The sequence below is a fragment of the Schistocerca nitens genome, chromosome 2, assembly GCF_023898315.1.
Source record: "Schistocerca nitens isolate TAMUIC-IGC-003100 chromosome 2, iqSchNite1.1, whole genome shotgun sequence".
In the NCBI taxonomy this organism is placed as follows: domain Eukaryota; kingdom Metazoa; phylum Arthropoda; class Insecta; order Orthoptera; family Acrididae; genus Schistocerca; species Schistocerca nitens.
Window position 1 is genome coordinate 76,943,968 of NC_064615.1, and position 18,794 is coordinate 76,962,761.

Genomic DNA, 18,794 nt, shown 5'->3' on the forward strand with positions numbered 1-18,794 from the left:
TCACCTCCAGCAAAATACATGAAATACCTACTGCGCAACTAGAACGTTACTGCGCTACTGGCGCAACACAAAAAGACGACACGGCGGCTAATAATTAATGCACGCTACATACTTTACGTGTACTGCTCCACAGTTCTGGCCAAGACTGGAAGAACAGCGCTACGCGTTTGGCCTACAACCACATCTGAAAGTCCAGCATTTCCAGTTACGGTGATCGTCAGGTTCCTCCAGAAAAACAAGAGGATCTGTTGCCGGTGGTTTAAAATCCCGCACCGCTGCACTAGAGTTTTGCGGCAGTCGGTGACAGCACTCCGTCGGGTACTCGAGCATTTTTCAAGGTAAGTGCAGCAACAGTCTACCAAATGAACAGAGCACATCATTCGATACGTAGGAAACAGTTGTACGGTGTGAGAACGTCACAAGTGGAGTGTTTGCAATTAGGTCGCGCGGAGTGGCCGAATGGTTTGAGGCGCCATGTCGCGGATTGCGCGGCCCCTCCCGTTCGAGCCTTCCCTCGGGCATCGGTGTGTGTGTGTTGTTCTTAGCATAAGTCAGTTTAAGTTAGTTTAAATAGTGTGTAACTATAGGGAGCGATGACCTCAGTAGTATGGTCCCTTAGGAATTCACAAACATTTGAACAATTTTTGCAGTTACCTTAGCTAGTTAGGCTGACGATGAACTGAGAACATAAAATCACATGAAATATTATATGTTTCGGGATAAAGTGTTTGGTTTCTCATTTTTGGGACTGTGTCAGCTTCCGGTATCTTATGTGCTCCAGTATTGTTCGCACTAGCAAATCGAATTTCATAAACTAAACAGCAAGCAGGTCCCGAATAATGACTACAATTTGTAGGCACCTCAGTGAGATGTCCGTAATGGCAGCCAAGCAGACATCGTCCTAGTCGAATATCACCTTTCATGCAGTAAGACTCAGCATATTTCGTTACAAAACCAGTTAATAAGACACAATAAAGTATTGTGCAACGTGCGAAAAATTTTGTATATACAGTGTGGTCTATTGATCGTGACTGGGCCAAATATCTCACGAAATAAGCGTCAAACGAAAAAACTACAAAGAACGAAACTAGTCTAGCTTGAAGAGAGAAACCAAATGGCGCTATGGTTGACCCGCTAGATGGCGCTGCCATAGGCCAAACGGATATCAACTACGTTTTTTTAAATACGAACCCCCATTTTTTCTTACATGTTCGAGCTGTACGTAAAGAAATATGAATGTTTTAGTTGGACCACTTTCTTCGCTTTGTGATAGATGGCGCTGTAATAGTCACAAACGTATGGCTCACAATTTCAGACGAACAGTTGGTAACAGGTAGGTTTTCTAAATTAAAATACAGAACGTAGGTACGTTTGAACATTTCATTTCGGTTGTTCCAATGTGATACATGTACCTTTGTGAACTTATCAGTTCTGAGAACGCATGCTTTTACAGCGTGATTACCTGTAAATACCACATTAATGCAATACATGCTCAAAATGATGTCCGTCAGCGTCAATGCGTTTGGCAATAGGTGTGACGACATTCCTCTCAACAGCGATTAGTTCGCCTTCCGTAATGTTCGCACATGCATTGACAATGCGCTGACTCACGTTGTCAGGCGTTGTCTGTGGATAACGATAGCAAATATCCTTCAACTTTCTCCACAGAAAGAAATGCGGGGACGTCAGATCTGGTGAACGACCAATCCACCTCCCATGAAATATGCTTTTCAATACCGCTTCAACCGAGCGCGAGATATGTGCCGGACATCCATCATGTTGGAAGTACATCGCCATATTATGCCGGTTTACGTTACCGCTGTTGGTGAATGATGCTTCGTCGCTAAATAGAATGCGTGCAAAAAATCTGTCACCGTCCCGTAATTTCTCTTGTGCCCAGTGGCAGAACTGTACACGACGTTCAAAGACGTCGCCATGCAATTCCTGGTGCATAGAAATACGGTACGGGTGCAATCGATGTTGATGTAGCATTCTCAACACCGACGATTTTGAGATTCCCGATTCTCGTGCAATTTGTCTGCTACTGATGTGCGGATTAGCCGCGACAGCAGCTAAAACACTTACTTGGGCATCATCATTTGTTGCAGATCGTGGTTGACGTTTCACATGTGGCTGAACACTTCCTGCTTCCTTAAATAACGTAACTATCCGGCGAACGGTCCGGACACTTGGATGATGTCGTCCAGGATACCGAGCAGCATACGTAGCCCATGCCCGTTGGGCATTTTGATCACAATAGCCATACATCAACGCGATATCGACCTTTTCCGCAATTGGTAAACGGTCCATTTTAACACGTGTAATGTATCACGAAGCAAATACCGTCCGCACTGGCGGAATGTTACGTGATACCACGTACTTATACGTTTGTGACTACTACAGCGCCATCTATCACAAAGCGAAAAAAGTGGTCCAACTAAAACATTCATATTTCTGTACGTACTACACGAATATGTAATGGGGGTTCCTATTTAAAAAATGGCAGTTGATATCAGTTTCACCTATGGCAGCGCCATCTAGCGGGCCAACCATAGCGCCATCTGGTTTCCCCCTTCAAGCTAGACGAGTTTTGTCCTTTGTAGTTTTTTCGTTTGATGCTTATTTCGTGAAATATTTGGCCCGGTCACTATCAATGGACCACCCTATATATATATATATATATATATATATATATATATATATATATATATATATATATATATATATATATATATATACAGTCGCTAGTTCCCCAGCCTTCCTTCTCCTTTCCTTCCCTCTCTATTTTATCAAGGAAACTGAAAGTTTGTGCCGGACTGGGACTCGAAAACGGATTTACCGCTTTTCCTGAGTGGCTGCCTTAAGGGGCTCCGGAAAGGCTCAAAATCATGAAAAGTTCAATTTTTACTTTTTTGCGTTTTCTGAATCTGCAGACTATTACCTTTTAATAGATATATAATTTATTCAATTCCGAGGACTACAACTATTTTTAAATTTTTTTTGAAATGTGTTCTACATGGGCGTGACCCACTGTGGCGCAGTTAAACTGCTGTCAAATGGTGTTATTATGCAATAATGGAGGTGATAAAACCTATTTTCAGAGACTTAGCAGCACCTGAACTGTTGAAAAAGTATATTCACTGAAAAACTCAAAACCCCAATGAAAGTGTAAATAGTGTTATATGGTCGAGAATCCCCAAGACTGTATTTGTTGGAATAGAAACACTTCACTTTGGTGTGTATGATGCTGTTGCGACTTTCAATGATGGCAACATTGTAAGGTGCAAGGTATTTAGAAATATGGGAATGAAGATAGGTTCTAACATGGTACGAGCGATGCTTGCTTTAGACAAGGAACGCCTTCGGGCTGCAGACAGGGCTGTAAAGAGTCTAGAAATACAAGCAAGAGTAAACAGGAGGAGGAACAAGAGGAAGCTGGAGGAGGAGTTTGCAGAGGATGAAGATAATCCATCCTATGGACCTGGAATGCACTAAAAAGTTAATCCAATCTTTGTCGCTCTTCCCAAAACTTTTATTTTCTCATACTAATTACATGTTTTCTAAGGATCTTCCAAACATATTTGTTTCAAACTTTCAGTAAATGTTACACAGTACCTTCCGCATAATTTAACACAGCCTTTTTCCAAAAAACTGTATATTTTTGAATATATAAATAAAAAATTGCAAAAAAATGTTGTGAATTTTCATTACAATTGAAAAAAATCATCTTTAATAACTGAACTAAAATTTTGTAAAATCCCTGTGTTAAGTTGTAGCCCATATTCCAATAAATAATCTGTAAAAAGTTCAACTTCCTACCTCAAAAAATTTGTGAGGAAAGATGTAATTTATAAGCGTTATTTTAACATTGCAAGTATAGGGCGTTCCGGAGCCCCTTAAGCGCTTCGGCCATCCGGACACGGTCCCTGACCGACCCAAGTTTCCCACTTATCGCACGCTGCAATGCAGCGCCCCTCGGGCATTAATCCCCTATTGACATTACTGATTTCCGTAGGAGTTAGGACGATATTAGCGCATCCGCAGTGAGGCAAATGTCATGGAGTCGTCACGCTATCACAGAAATGTACTTATTGTGTACGAGTAGTGTCTGTTCTGTCGGACATGTCCGACCACAAGACACTTTTTTTCGCAGGATCCTTTGGTAGTCATTCGCAGCATCCTCACAGCATGTGGTTCGTCGACGATTTTCTATGTCCCGTTTTGGTGCCTTCATAGCAGGGCATTCTGGGCTTACATTTCAGCAAGATAATGCCCGCCGGCACATTGCGAGAACTTCTACTGCTTGCCTTAGTGCTTGCAGACCCTCACTAGATCAGCAAACTCGCCGGATCTCTCCCCAGCTGAGAACGTTAGGGGGCTTTACAGGCAGGACCCTCCAACGATCTCGAGATTTTGACGATCTAATGTGCCATTTGGACAGGATTTGGTACGATAACCCTGGAAAGGATATCCAAAAACTCTATCAACTAATGCCAAGCCGAATAACTTTTGGGATAAAGTCAGACCAAGGCGTAACTGACTGTCAATTTATGAAGCTCTTTCTATTTATAAATAATCCAATTTTTATCAAACTAATTATTTGCTTAGCTGTACATGTACATTTATCGACTTCCGTCCCATTCGGATAATTTATTAGTGGTGAGTCATTTTTTCTGTCTTAGAGCTCATTTTTCTACACATCCCATGTCATGATTTACCAAATTTGGTTGACATTGCTCCCGGCGTTCCCGAATTACACTGTTATGATAACAATTTTCACCTCCACCCAAAGACATAGAGTTTCTGGGGGCAACTTACTGTCACAGCAATAGTTTTTGTGACAAAAAGTGATACGTGAGCCATAACTGGTAGAAATCGCTTCAGGCTTTACCCCACGTGGGAAACGTTATTGGCATTGTCACCAGTTCGGCTAGCTGCCCAGAAAACTGTGGACTCGATACTAATGTGGGTCGTTGTCGAATTTTTTCACATGTCAACTCATCTAACGCGCCACCCGCACACCCGAGGTGGCAGTGGTATATCGTCCCAGGAGTATTTTTACGCAAGTTATTATATTACCAAGTAACAGAGAGTGATGTAAACACAAAATTTGCTAGAAATGTCTCCAGACGTTTCGTGAGTTATGTTCGTACGTCACTCCTTTGTCAACCGCGTTTATTACTAGAAGCGGGTGGTTCTTACATCTACCTCTACATGATTAATCGGCAATTCAAAATTAAGCGCCTGGCACGTACCCACAGCAGGTTACATTTGCACCAAGTTTGGCTGAAATCGATCGAGTGATTCAGAAACATGCATACATACAATAAACAATATGATTTTTATAAATATTTAGATGGTGCTAAATATATAGGTAAGGAAGTCTGATTTCAAACCTTTTAGGTTGCAACTACTTCTCGTAGAAACAGCCGTTTTGTACCACTAAAAATCCGAGGAATATAATTTCTTTTTTGAATACAAGGCGGAAGAAAAACTGACGTACGAGGTGCATTCAAGTTCTAAGGCCTCCGATTTTTTTTCTACTTAACCATTCACCCGAAATCGATGAAACTGGCGTTACTTCTCGACGTAATCGCCCTGCAGACGTACACATTTTTCACAATGCTGACGCCATGATTTCATGGCAGCGGCGAAGGCTTCTTTAGGAGTCTGTTTTGACCACTGGAAAATCGCTGAGGCAATAGCAGCACGGCTGATCAATGTGCAGCCACGGAGAGTGTCTTTCATTGTTGGAAAAAGCCAAAAGTCACTAGGAGCCAGGTCAGGTGAGTAGGGAGCATGAGTAATCACTTCAAAGTTGTTATCACGAAGAAACTGTTGCGTAACGTTAGCTCGATGTGCGGGTGCGTTGTCTTGGTGAAACAGCACACGCGCAGCCCTACCCGGACGTTTTTGTTGCTGTGCAGGAAGGAATTTATTCTTCTAAACATTTTCGTAGGATGCACCTGTTACCGTAGTGCCCTTTGGAACGCAATGGGTAAAGATTACGCCCTCGCTGTCCCAGAACATGGACACCATCATTTTTTCAGCACTGGCGGTTACCCGAAATTTTTTTGGTGGCGGTGAATCTGTGTGCTTCCATTGAGCTGACTGGCGCTTTGTTTCTGGATTGAAAAATGGCATCCAAGTCTCATCCATTGTCACAACCGACGAAAAGAAAGTCCCACTCATGCTGTCGTTGCGCGTCAACATTGCTTGGAAACATGCCACACGGGCAGCCATGTGGTCGTCCGTCAGCATTCGTAGCACCCACCTGGATGACACTTTTCGCATTTTCAGGTCGTCATGCAGGATTGTGTGCACAGAACCCAGAGAAATGCCAACTCTGGAGGCGATCTGTTCAACAGTCATTCGGCGATCCCCCATAACAATTCTCTCCACTTTCCCGATCATGTCGTCAGACCGGCTTGTGCGAGCCCGAGGTTGTTTCGGTTTGTTGTCACACGATGTTCTGCCTTCATTAAACTGTCGCACCCACGAACGCACTTTCGACACATCCATAACTCCATCACCACATGTCTTCTTCAACTGTCGATGAATTTCAATTGGTTTCACACCACGCAAATTCAGAAAACGAATGATTTCACGCTGTTCAAGTAAGGAAAACGTCGCCACTTTAAGTATGTAAAACAGTTCTCATTCTCGCCGCTGGCAGTAAAATTCCATCTGCCGTACGGTGCTGCAATCTCTGGAACGTATTGACAATGAATGCGGCCTCATTTTGAAACAATGCGCATGTTTCTATCTCTTTCCAGTCTGGAGAAAAAAAATCGGAGGCCTTAGAACTTGAATGCACCTCGTACAACCACCACTGGAACCCATATCTGTTCTCTGAAAATATTTAAATTCAGAAATAAGTTTACTGTTTAAGGCTCCATATCTCTGTCTATAAAAACGGAACTCTTATAGTATCACTTGGTTGGCCGTCTGTCTGTCTGTCTGCAAGACCATTTTTGCTCATGAAGAGGTAAAGGTATGAAGTTGAAATTTATGTCGAATAAAGTCCACCTTAAAAAATTTAAGCCTCTGTTTCAGTGCAATAAAAATATTCGGCCATTTACGTCACATACTTTGATACTCGAAAACTCTCTCATCAGAACCTATACATGGTGTTACAAAAAGGTACGGCCAAACGTTCAGTAAACATTCCTCACACACAAAGAAAGAAAATATGTTATGTGGACATGTGTCCGGAAACGCTTTCCATGTTAGAGCTCATTTTATTACTTCTCTTCAAATCACATTAATCATGGAATGGAAACACACAGCAACAGAACGTACCAGCGTGACTTCAAACACTTTGTTACGGGAAATGTTCAAAATGTCCTCCGTTAGCGAGGATACATGCATCAACCCTCCGACGTATGGAATCCCTGATGCGCTGATGCAGCCCTGGAGAATGGCGTATTGTATCACAGCCGTCCACAATACGAGCACGAAGAGTCTCTACATTTGGTACCGTGGTTGCATAGACAAGAGCTTTCAAATGCCCATATAAATGAAAGTCAAGAGGGATGAGGTCAGGAGAGCGTGGATGCCATGGAATTGGTCCGCCTCTACCAATCCATCGGTCACCGAATCTGTTGTTGACAAGCCGGCCGCGGTGGTCTAGCGGATCTAGGCGCTCAGTCCGGAACCGCGCGACTGCTACTGTCGCAGGTTCGAATCCTGCCTCGAGCATGGATGTGTGTGATGTCCTTAGGTTAGTTACGTTTAAGTAGTTCTAAGTTCTAGGGGACTGATGACCACAGATGGTAAGTCCCATAGTGCTCAGCGCCATTTTTTTGTTGTTGAGAAGCGTACGAACACTTCGACTGAAATGTGCAGGAGCTCCATCGTGCATGAACCACATGTTGTGTCGTACTTGTAAAGACACATGTTCTAGCAGCACAGGTAGAGTATCCCGTATGAAACCATGATAACGTGCTCCATTGAGCGTAGGTGGAAGAAACTAAAATGAGCTCTAACATGAAAATTAAGCGTTTCCGGACACATGTCCACATAACATCTTTTCTTTATTTGTGTGTGAGGAATGTTTCCTGAAAGTTTGGCCGTACCTTTTTGTAACACCCTGTAGATAAAGTATCTACAAACATAACTAAGTTTGTGCAGAATCCTCAGAGCGGGAGTCAAACTCAATTTTTTCCGTTTTCTATTTTTAATTTAATTTTTTTTTAACGGATGGATTGTTATGTCTTACGGATATGAAACTGTTACGTGCTAATTGCATTATTAAATATACGTCTGGAATTGCATATTTTGCGAACTACAAAAACTATTAGCCATAACATATCAACAGTTTTTTAGATTAGCGATTAAAAGATACAAAATAAAAATTTGTAGGCGAACATTATAGGATACGATCAGTCTACAAGAAATCTAATTAGGGATTTGTCCATCGCTGTAGTAAGCTGGAACCGTGTTGTTCTAGGGACTCTGGCCCTGGAGGTCCCATGTTCACAAAAATATTTGCTAGTAATAGCAACTACAATGTTCAAGAAGAACAAGAGAGGAGAATCGCCAGGAAGAATCAGTGTATAACAAAATGTCTGTTGGTAATAGCATATACACTGTTCAAGAAGAATAAGAGGAGAGAATCAACATATAAGGAAGCTGTGAACATAACACTTTTTTTTTAAGTCATCAGTCTTCTGACTGGTTTAGTGAGCTCCGTCACGAATTACTCTCCTGTGCCAACCTTTACATCTCAGAGTAGCACTAGCAACCTACGTCCTCAATTATTTGCTGAATGTATTCCAATCTCTGTCTTTTGGCCAACTCCATCTAGTAGCATCAGATAACGCTACAGAACGAATTGATTCTTTTTTACCCTTTTCCTGTGCTTTCTTTTTCCTTATTTCTGTTTCATTTTCGTGACGCATTGAAAGAGATGTTTCAGGATGAGCGCTGTCAATTTATTTCTTTGTACAACTGCGTTTCTGCTTAAGTCATGCCGTGATCATGAGTGTACAGCCCATCAGAGTAACTTTTTACCTGTGATGTATCTTTGTACCACTTACTGCCTTTGTTTCAAATGGCTGCTGCTCCACCTACTTGGGTTATTTAGTACGAAAAGTTCCTTTGTGGTTTCTAGTTAGTGTTTCAACTGTCTCTCTAGATTCTTACAAGCTCTTAGGCTCGTGGTTATCCTTCATTTATGTTGATTGTGAATAGATCTTCTGGCGACAGTGGTCTAAGTTGAACAATGCCAGGCCGATAAAAACATTTTGACATTTCAAAGTAAACTTGCAGCACTTAATTAGTACTGCTTGCTTTTACTTCTTATTAGCACATGATTTCCTTCTGGCGGGATCTACATATACCCAGAGCATTAGACGTAGGAAAAATTCTTTGTTTTTTAAAAGTAGTGAAACGTTGTCCTGAATGACAATGTAACTTTGTACCAGCATTAAAATTGAAATTTTGCTCTAATAGGACATATTTATTATATATATTTACTTCCAAGCACTCAGCAACTAGAGAGGTAAAATGCTGCAATGTCTGTTTTGAAGTGTAATTTAGAGGAAAATGTATAAAATGGGCGCAAGTGTAATTATGAGCACCCCTCACGAAAAGGACATGGGAAGTGCTGCAGTCTGGCGACCAGGACTGAAAACAGTGCCTGTTGTTGATAGACGGTAGCGGTGAACAGTTGGAAGCATTGCTTCAAGCAGTGTAATTAACAGCGTCGGTTATTGTGTGCATTGGTGTTTGTTCAGGACTGCAAACGTGTGGCAGGTATGTGAAATCATCTTCTTTTTATATCCTTCTGATTAATTTAAAACAGTTTCTCAGTGATATCCGGAATAACGGAATCCTAAGCTACTTCTAGAAGCACGTTTTGCGTTACACCTTCTCTTAGGTTAGATGTGATGGTGGCCATGTTGCTTAAGACTGGTTCGTGTAAATATGGGTCCATTGGGTTGGTGTAAAAATGGGCCCCTAATTAAGGAGGGCCCATAATTACACCATCTCTTCTCTTAAACAATGTAAAACACATTTAAATAATTTTATGGAGATATGGCTAGTCGAATTTTGTTTAGAGTTCATATATATCGTACAATTCACACAGCAACAAACAAACAAATAGAATTTTCAAATTGCGATAATAGGCCCTAGTGCTTTTGTTCGTCTTTGCAGGGTGCCTAAAATAAAGAAGCGCTATGAATGTAAGGACCAGAGGCATCAGTGGGATAAATCTCAGATGGTACGTGTCTTAGCAAATGTGAAAGCGAAGGAGGCTTCTGTAAAAGGTGCTGCAAGAACAATTAGAGTGCCTCGTACCACTTTACAGAGATTTCTTAAACTTGATAAAGTTCCTTGGAAGGAAACCGATTTTAAATGCAGACCTCGAAAAACAGCTAGTTTCTTATCTCCTTGACATGGAGCAAAAATTTTTTGGGTGTGCTTTGGCGTATCTGAAAAGAATGGCATTTTTACATGCCCAGAGAAATAGTTTGACAACCCCTTTCAATAGAGGAGAAGACATAAAGATCAGCTGTCAATTCGCAAACCTTGTGGAACTTCATATGCCAGAGCCTTAGACTTCTATAAAGAGAAGGTGGTGGTTTTCTTTGATTTATTGGCAGACGCCTTTAACGCTCATATACAACAGACCGAGTGTATAACGTGGACGAGACAGGCTTGCCCATTATCAAAAGAAAATTTCCAAAAGCGATGGCGATGAAGCGGAAGAAACAAAATCCAGCTCTAACATCTGGAGAATGAGAGGCTACAATCACATTTATCGCATACATGAGCGCTTCGGGACATTATGTCCCGCCAATGATAATTTTCCCTAGAACCAACATGTCCCAAGCTCAATGCATCCTTCAGGATGGGTTCAAAACAATTTGTTCACCGAAAGGTTCGTTCACTTAAATGAGAAAACATGTCCGACTGAACAAAGACCTGTTCTCCTCATCTGCGATGGTCATTAAAGCCACGTTCAAAATCCAGATGTGGTTGACTTAGTGAAAGAACACCACGTGACTATCGTCTCCCTTCCTCCACATTGCCCCCACAAGCTGCAGTCTCTAGATATCACGTTCATGGAATCTCTGAAAACGTATTACAGCGAGGCAATGAGAAAATGGTAGCATCACAATGGGCCTCCTCTCACACCTTACGACGTTATGGAGGTTTTTGACCAAGCCTACCTTCGTACCCAATCAGCTGAGATAACAATAAACGGATTCAAAGTAACTGGGTTATACCCTATGAATAGTTACATCTTTACCGACACTGATTTCATAGCTTCTGACTCGGTTGCAGGAAAAACTTGCTCCACAGTGGAACGTAGGCCTAATGTTTCTAAATAACATGCTCCTCTACTTGCTATCTCTGGACAATCGATATCATCTGCTTCTTCTTGGAGTTATCCTGCTGCACAGTCACATCAAGTTCTAGCTATGCCAGTTGATGAAGCCACTGAAATGCCGGGAAGTTCTCCAGAGACTTCAACAGATGCAGTTTCAGCATTCGACATATCTCCCGTCCCCAACATTAAGAAGAGAATCGCAATGCGGGGACGAAAAGCAGCAACCGCCTGCCACATCACTGGAACGCCATACACATATCGGTTGACTGTCACTTGACAAAAGTTCTGTCAAGGAGAGGTCGTTGAGTTTCTCTCGGGTTAGAGGCCGCCCTGCGGACAGAGGTGCAAAATCCAAAGGCCTTCAGAGAAAGAGAATTTGTTCTACAAAACTGTATGATTCATCATCGAACTCTTCAGGCTCCTGCAGCCGTCACCTTGTGGACAGCGATAATGACCTTGATGTGAACGATGGGGACACACCAGACTCTAGCGATGCAAGCTGCATCTCTTGTGATGAAAAGTTCGCTCAAGACAGGAGAGGAGAAGTGTGGATTAAATGTGCTACGTGCCAAATGTGGGCACACTTAGATTGTTCTGGCGCTGAAGGAGCTATTTGTGTTTGCGATTACTGTAAATAATTTCGGATTTCATGCATAAATGTACAAAATTTGCTTTTTGTGGAGTAGTGTACCATTTTGTATTGTTTTAACCCATTTCATTAAAAAATTTCTTAAGATTTCTTGCACCGTTTTGCGGATGCCCGTATTGGCACCACCTTTTTTTAAGTTCCATTTTACAAGCTTTTTGTAAATCTTAGTTTTCGATCAGAAATAATGGACACTAATCATTGTTTCGCCTCTCATCATTTCTTAAACTTGTTATAGTTGTTAATGAAGGTATAAAATCTAGAATTTCCTTTAAGTCAAAAACAAAAGAGGGTGTCCATATTTATACCTTTTGCTATACCTTCTGCTCAGTACTTTCAAAAAATGATAAAAAATGGTACAAAGTTGGCGCAGTTGACCGTAATTGCTATTTTCATTTGTTCTGATGCTGTATGTTTTCACATTGGTTAACATGTTCTTCAATTTTTTTCCCTTGAAGAGAATAATGTGAAGTTGTAATTTTGAACAAAAGTGTAAACCTATGTACCAGGCATTTTTAAAGTGTAATGTGATGCAATTATGTGTTGAGAGACGTAGAGACCTAACGATAAGCAGACAGAGAAAAGCACCAACAAAGAGTCGGAAGCGAGAACGGGTATGGGATTGTCGTGCCGCATGTGTGTTCTGTGTACGTTGCTAATGTTAAATATCCGTTCGTGATTCTGGTGTGTGCCACGGACAAAGAATTAATTACGTGTCGCGTTGTTTATTATCTGAAATGCTACTCGGCACTTTAAGCTTAAAAACTATTATGTGCTTACCGCTAGGCTGTGTGAACGCTGTTAAGTGCACTGTTTTGGTTGTAGATAGCACAGACTGGTTAATGCGTACCGCAAAACGAGAAATTAAACAAAAACATGCTAACGCATTTCCTTGTCGTTAACTGATGTCAATAACTTTAATCTTAAATGTCCGGTGTACCGACCACTGCGACGTTTATGTGGATACGGTGATTACAGCACACGGTACTAATTCAGAAAACATTTTTTTCCTAACACGATACTAATTGTTTGATGTATACCGAGGACTGTTAAGTCAAGATACATGTAACTTAATGTACATTCGTGATGTGGAATCTGCCGAGCCGCGATCAAACGGAAAGCCACAAATTTTAAACGGTGACTAGCGACCTCTAACGAACATTATGGTGTCGGGATGTACCTCGCGTTAAACGAGGGAAGCGTGTGACTTTCGTCTTTTGATGTAGATGTATCAATTACAATAGTTCTACAAACATCGCGCACTTCTTCTGTAACAGCAACGGGAGGCTACAATCAAGAGGATCAGCAGGACGTCTGTAATCACCAGACTACACGCCGAAGGATTACGGACCAGTAACACGGACGTCGACGACTCGCCGAACGCACCAGTTAAGTGAAAACTAATTTACAATACGAAAGCTAAACCCACATGAATAGTTGCTAAATATTCAACTTATTAATTGTGTGAAAGTTACGTTAGCTTTTCGTAGTTACCGTCTTTCTAGTAACTGAAGTTGCACATAACACTGAATAGCATATTTCAGAGACTTTCAAAATTAAAGATTAAAATCACTTCTGTTCAGTAAATAAATTGGTTTTACAGGTGTAATTTCCTTGCAGGAACATCTTTCCTTTTATCCGACACAGTCCTCACTATTACAAATAACTGCTATGATAATCAGTGAGAATAAAATTATTCAGTCATTATTTTTAATCGATGATAAAATCTTCTCGGTTTGACAGCCGAGTCAATGCGTTGTTCTGCAGCAACGTATCAGAAAGTTCCTTACTTGCCATCTTCAGGCGAATGGCGAGTAAGAAATTAGCTGAAACGTTGCTGGAGAACAACGCATTGACTCGGCTGTCAACCCGAGCAGATTTTATCATCGAGATACGCCAAGAAAGCCTGCATTGTCATATTATTTTTGATTGCTTTTAATTGCTTATGCATATTTATTTGAATTGTTTGCTGGTGTTTTTTTACTTGCATGTTCTTTCGTTTTTGAGGCACTTCTCTTCTGAATTATTGTATGTTGAGCAGTTAAGCACTGTCCGGTATTACGTTAACAAATTGTAGCTGATCACGATTTGCTCAGTGAGTTTGTTGGTAGGTGGAAATATTTTTGTTTTTGACATATGTGTGGGTATTCATCATGTTATACTTATATTTGCCTTTTTTCCGTACGTCGACGTAATACACAATTCAAAAAAGTTTTGCATCACCTCGGTTCCTAGAGTTCCGGAACCTGTACAGAAAATTGGAATAGAGATCAACATAAACATCATTTCCGCCCTTTTTATTGCTCATGAAAACCTCACATTGCATGTCGTACCACCAAACAGCGAGACCTTCAGATATGGTGGTCCACATTGCTGTACACACCGGTACCTCTAATACCCAATAGCACGTCCTCCAGCATTGATGCATGCCTTTATTCGTCGTGGCATACTATCCACAAGTTCGTCAAGGCACTGTTGGTCCAGATTGTCCCACTTCTCAACGGCGATTCGGCATAGATCCCTCAGAGGGGTTGGTGGGTCACGTCGTCCATAAACAGACCTTTTCAATCTATCCCAGGCATGTTCGAAAGTGTTCATTTCTGGAGAAGATGCTGGCCGCTCTAGTCGAGCGATGTCGTTATGCTGAAGGAAGTCATTCACAAGAAGTGCACGATGGGGGCGCGAATTGTCGTCCATGAAGACGAATGCCTCGGCAATATGCTGCCAATTTTGTTGCACTATTGGTAGGAGGATGGCATTCACTTATCGTACAGCCGTTACGGCGTCTTCCATGACCACCAACGGCGCACGTCGGCCCCACATAATATCACCTCAAAACAGCAGGCAACCTCTACCTTGCTGAACTCGCTGGACAGTGTGTCTAAGGCGTTTACCCTGACCGGGTTGAATCCAAACACGTCACCAACGATTGTCGGGTTGAAGGCATATGTGGTAATCATCGGTGAAGAGAACGTGACGCCAAACCTGAGCGGTGCATTCGACATGTTGTTGGGCCCATCTGTATCGCGCTGCATGGTGTCGTGGTTGCAAAGGTGGACCTCGCCATGGACGTTTGGAGTGAAGGTGCGCATCATGCAGCCTGTTGCGCACAGTTTGAGTCGTAACACGACACCCTTAGCTCCACGAAAAGCATTATTCAACATGGTGACGTCGCTGTCAGGGATCCTCTGAGCGATAATCCGTAGGTAGCGTTCATCCACTGCAGTAGTAGCCCTTGGGCGGCCTGTCTCTTTGTATCTCCTCCATGTCCGAACAACATGACTTTGGTTCACTCTTGAGACGCCTGGACACTTTCCTTGTTGAGAGCTTTTCCTGGCACAAAGTAACAATGTGGACGCGATCGAATAGCGGTATTGACCGTCTAGGCATGGTTGAACTACAGAAAACATGACCCGTGTACCTTCTTCCTGGTGGAATGACTGGAACTGATCGGATGTCGGACCCCCTCCGTCTAATAGGTGCTGCTCATGCGTGGTTGTTTACGTCTTTGGGCGCGTTTAGTGACATATGTGAACAGTAAAAGGGGCTGTGTCTGTGACACAATATCAGTAGTCAACGTCTATCTTCAGGAGTTCTGGAAACCGGGGTGATGCAAAACTTTTTTTGATATGTGTATATAGTTAGTCATGGAGAGAGTCAAGAATTCTTGGTTTCGGTTACCGTGAAACATACGTAGGTGAGAAAGTAGGGGAGACCTATCAGGCTTCCTCCACGTTTAGTGTTCTAGCAAGATTAACGTTTAAATGGGTCCAGTTCCGTCATAAGGTATGGAAATATTGTGGAATGATGATATGCATTTGAAGTTCACTGAGACTGCAGGTACTACGACAGTGAATATTGCAGTACACAGTTTAATTGCAGAGGAGTAGACATCACTAAAAAGAGGAATCACAGGAGTTGTGCAGATAAATATGGATAGGAGAAGGTAATGGCGAAGGAAACCTGTCTAACAGAAGTAATATATCAATTCGTCTCTGAAAGAAGCAGATACAAAAATGTTCAAGAATGAATTGAATACAGCAGTAGCAGTTTCCACAAATAAACTTTGTCTCGAAACCTGGCAGAAAATCCAAAGAGATTCTGGTCGTAAGTGAAGTACGTTAGTGGCAAGAAACAATCAATACCTTCTCTGCGCTATAGCAATGGAGATAATATCGAAGACAGTGCTGCCAAAGCAGTTACTAAACACAGCCTTCCGAAATGCCTTCACAAAAGAAGACGAAGTAAATATTCCAGCATTCGAATCTAGAACAGCTGTCAACATGAGTAACGTAGAAGTAAATATCCTCGGAGTAGTGAAGCAACTTAAGTTACTCAATAAAAGCAAGTCTTCTGGTCCAGACTGTATACCAATTAGGCTCCTTTCGGAGTATGCTGATGCATTAGCTCCATACTTAACAATCATATACAACCGTTCGCTCGACGAAAGATCCGTACCCAAAGACTGGAAAGTTGCACAGGTCACACCAATATTCAAGGAAGGTAGTAGGATTAATCCACTAAATTACATGCCCATATCGTTAACGTCGATATGCAGCAGGATTTTGGAGCATATATTGTGTTCAAACATTATGAATTACCTTCTATTGACACACAGTCAGCATGGGTTTAGAAAACATTGTTCCTGTTAAACACAACTAGCTCTTTATTCACATGAAGGGTTGAGTGCTACTGACATGGGATTTCAGATCGATTCCGTATTTCTGGATTTCCGGAAGGCTTTTGACACTGTTCCACACAAGCCAGCTCGTAGTGAAATTGCGTGCTTATGGAATATCGTCTCAGATACGTGACTGGATTTGTGACGCCCTGTCAAAGAAGTCACAGTTCGTAGTAAATGACGGAAAGACATCGAGTAAAACAGAAGTGATTTCTGACGTTCCCCAAGGTAGTGTTATAGGCCCTTTGCTTTCGTTTATCTACTAGTAAAGTTATCAGAAGATCAAAACGAATTGCAAAAAGATTTAGAAAAGATATCTGAATGGTGCGAAATTTGGCAGTTGATCCTAAATAACGGAAAGTGTCAGGTCATGCCCATGAGTGTTAAAAGGAATTCGTTAAACTTCGATTACACGATAAATCAGTCTAATCTAAAGGCCGTAAAATCAAGTAAAAACCTAGGTATTACAATGACGAACAACTTAAATTGGAAGGAACACATAGAAAATGTAACAGATCTACTAAGGAGACTGCCTACACTGCGCTTGCCCGTTCTCTTTTAGAATACTGCAGTGTGGGGTGGGATCCTTACTAGATAGGACTGATGGAGTACATAGAAAAGTTCAAAGAAGGGGAGCACGTTTTGTATTATCGCTAAATATGGGACAGAGTGTCACAGAAATGATACAGGATTTGGGCTAGACATCATTAAAAGAAAGGCGTTTTTAGTTGCGACGGAATGTTCTTACGAAATTCCAATCACCAAATTTCTCCTTCAAATGCGAAAATATTTTGTTGACACCGACCTACATAGGGAGAAACGATCACCACGACAAAATAAGGGATATCAGAGCTCGTACGAAAAGATAAGGTGTTCGTTCTTTCCCCGCGCTGTAAGAGTTGGAATAATAGAGAATTGTGAAGGTTGTTCGATGAACCCTCTGCCAGGCACTTAAATGTGATTTGCAGAGTATCCATGTAGATGTAGATGTAGATGTAGAATAGAGACGTGCGGCCTACTTTCGGTAGAATATCGTCCACACCGGTAGAATATCATCCATACCAACCCAAAGATACCAAAGACAGATAAATACGAGAACTATCGCTCAATCAGCTTCACAGCTAACGCATCTGAGTAGAGGATTTGTTGACACTGAAAGAATGTTCGGACCCCTAAAATGCAGCCAGATACTTGAAATGCTCAACAAAATAACTACACTCTATGGAAAAAATACGGGTAATATGCAATACGTAGAAAAACAAAAAGTGATCAATGAGAATGGAAGAGCGAGAGAAAGCACAAGGATTAAAAATGGCGGAGCAATGTTAAACCTGTACATGTAATAAGCAATGACGGAAATAAAAGAAGGGTTCCGAAGTGTAAGAAGATTATGGGTGGAAAGTTATCAATGATAAGATTCACAGACGAATATGTTATAGTGGGGAATAGTTACAGACGTGTTGCGTATTATTAAATCTAACGAGCACAGAATATGGACTCAGAGAAAGCAAAGAAAGTCGAAGGAAATGAGTAATAGCAAATATCAAATAAGTGAAGCACCTGACATCTACACTGAGGGCCATTTGGGAGACAAAGTGAAGGCTTTTTCGAATTTCGGAAGTTAAATTACCCATTAAGCACGCACCAAACAGACTAGCATAGGCAATCTTCACTAAAAGAAGTCAACTTGTATTAGAATGGTTCAAATGGCTCTAAGCACTATGGGATTTAACATATGAGTCCTCTAGACATAGAACTGCTTAAACCTAACTAACATAAGGACATCACACACATCCATACCCGTGGCAGGAATCGAACCTGCGATCGTAGCAGCCGCGTGGTGCCGGACTGACGCGCCTAGAACGGCTCGACTAGTATTATTAGATATAGGGCTTAATTTGAGGAATTAAAGTACTGTATACCCCGTGGTCTAGGGGTAGCGTCTTTGATTGATAATCAAAACGCCTTCGGTCGCGTGTTCGATCCCCGCCACTGCCTAAATTTTGATAAATAATCAGCATTGGCGGCCGAAGACTTCCGGCGTAAGAAGTCAGCCTCATTCTGCCAACGGCCTTGTCAAAGAGGGCGGAGGAGCGGATAGAGGTTCAGGGCACTCTCTTGTCCTA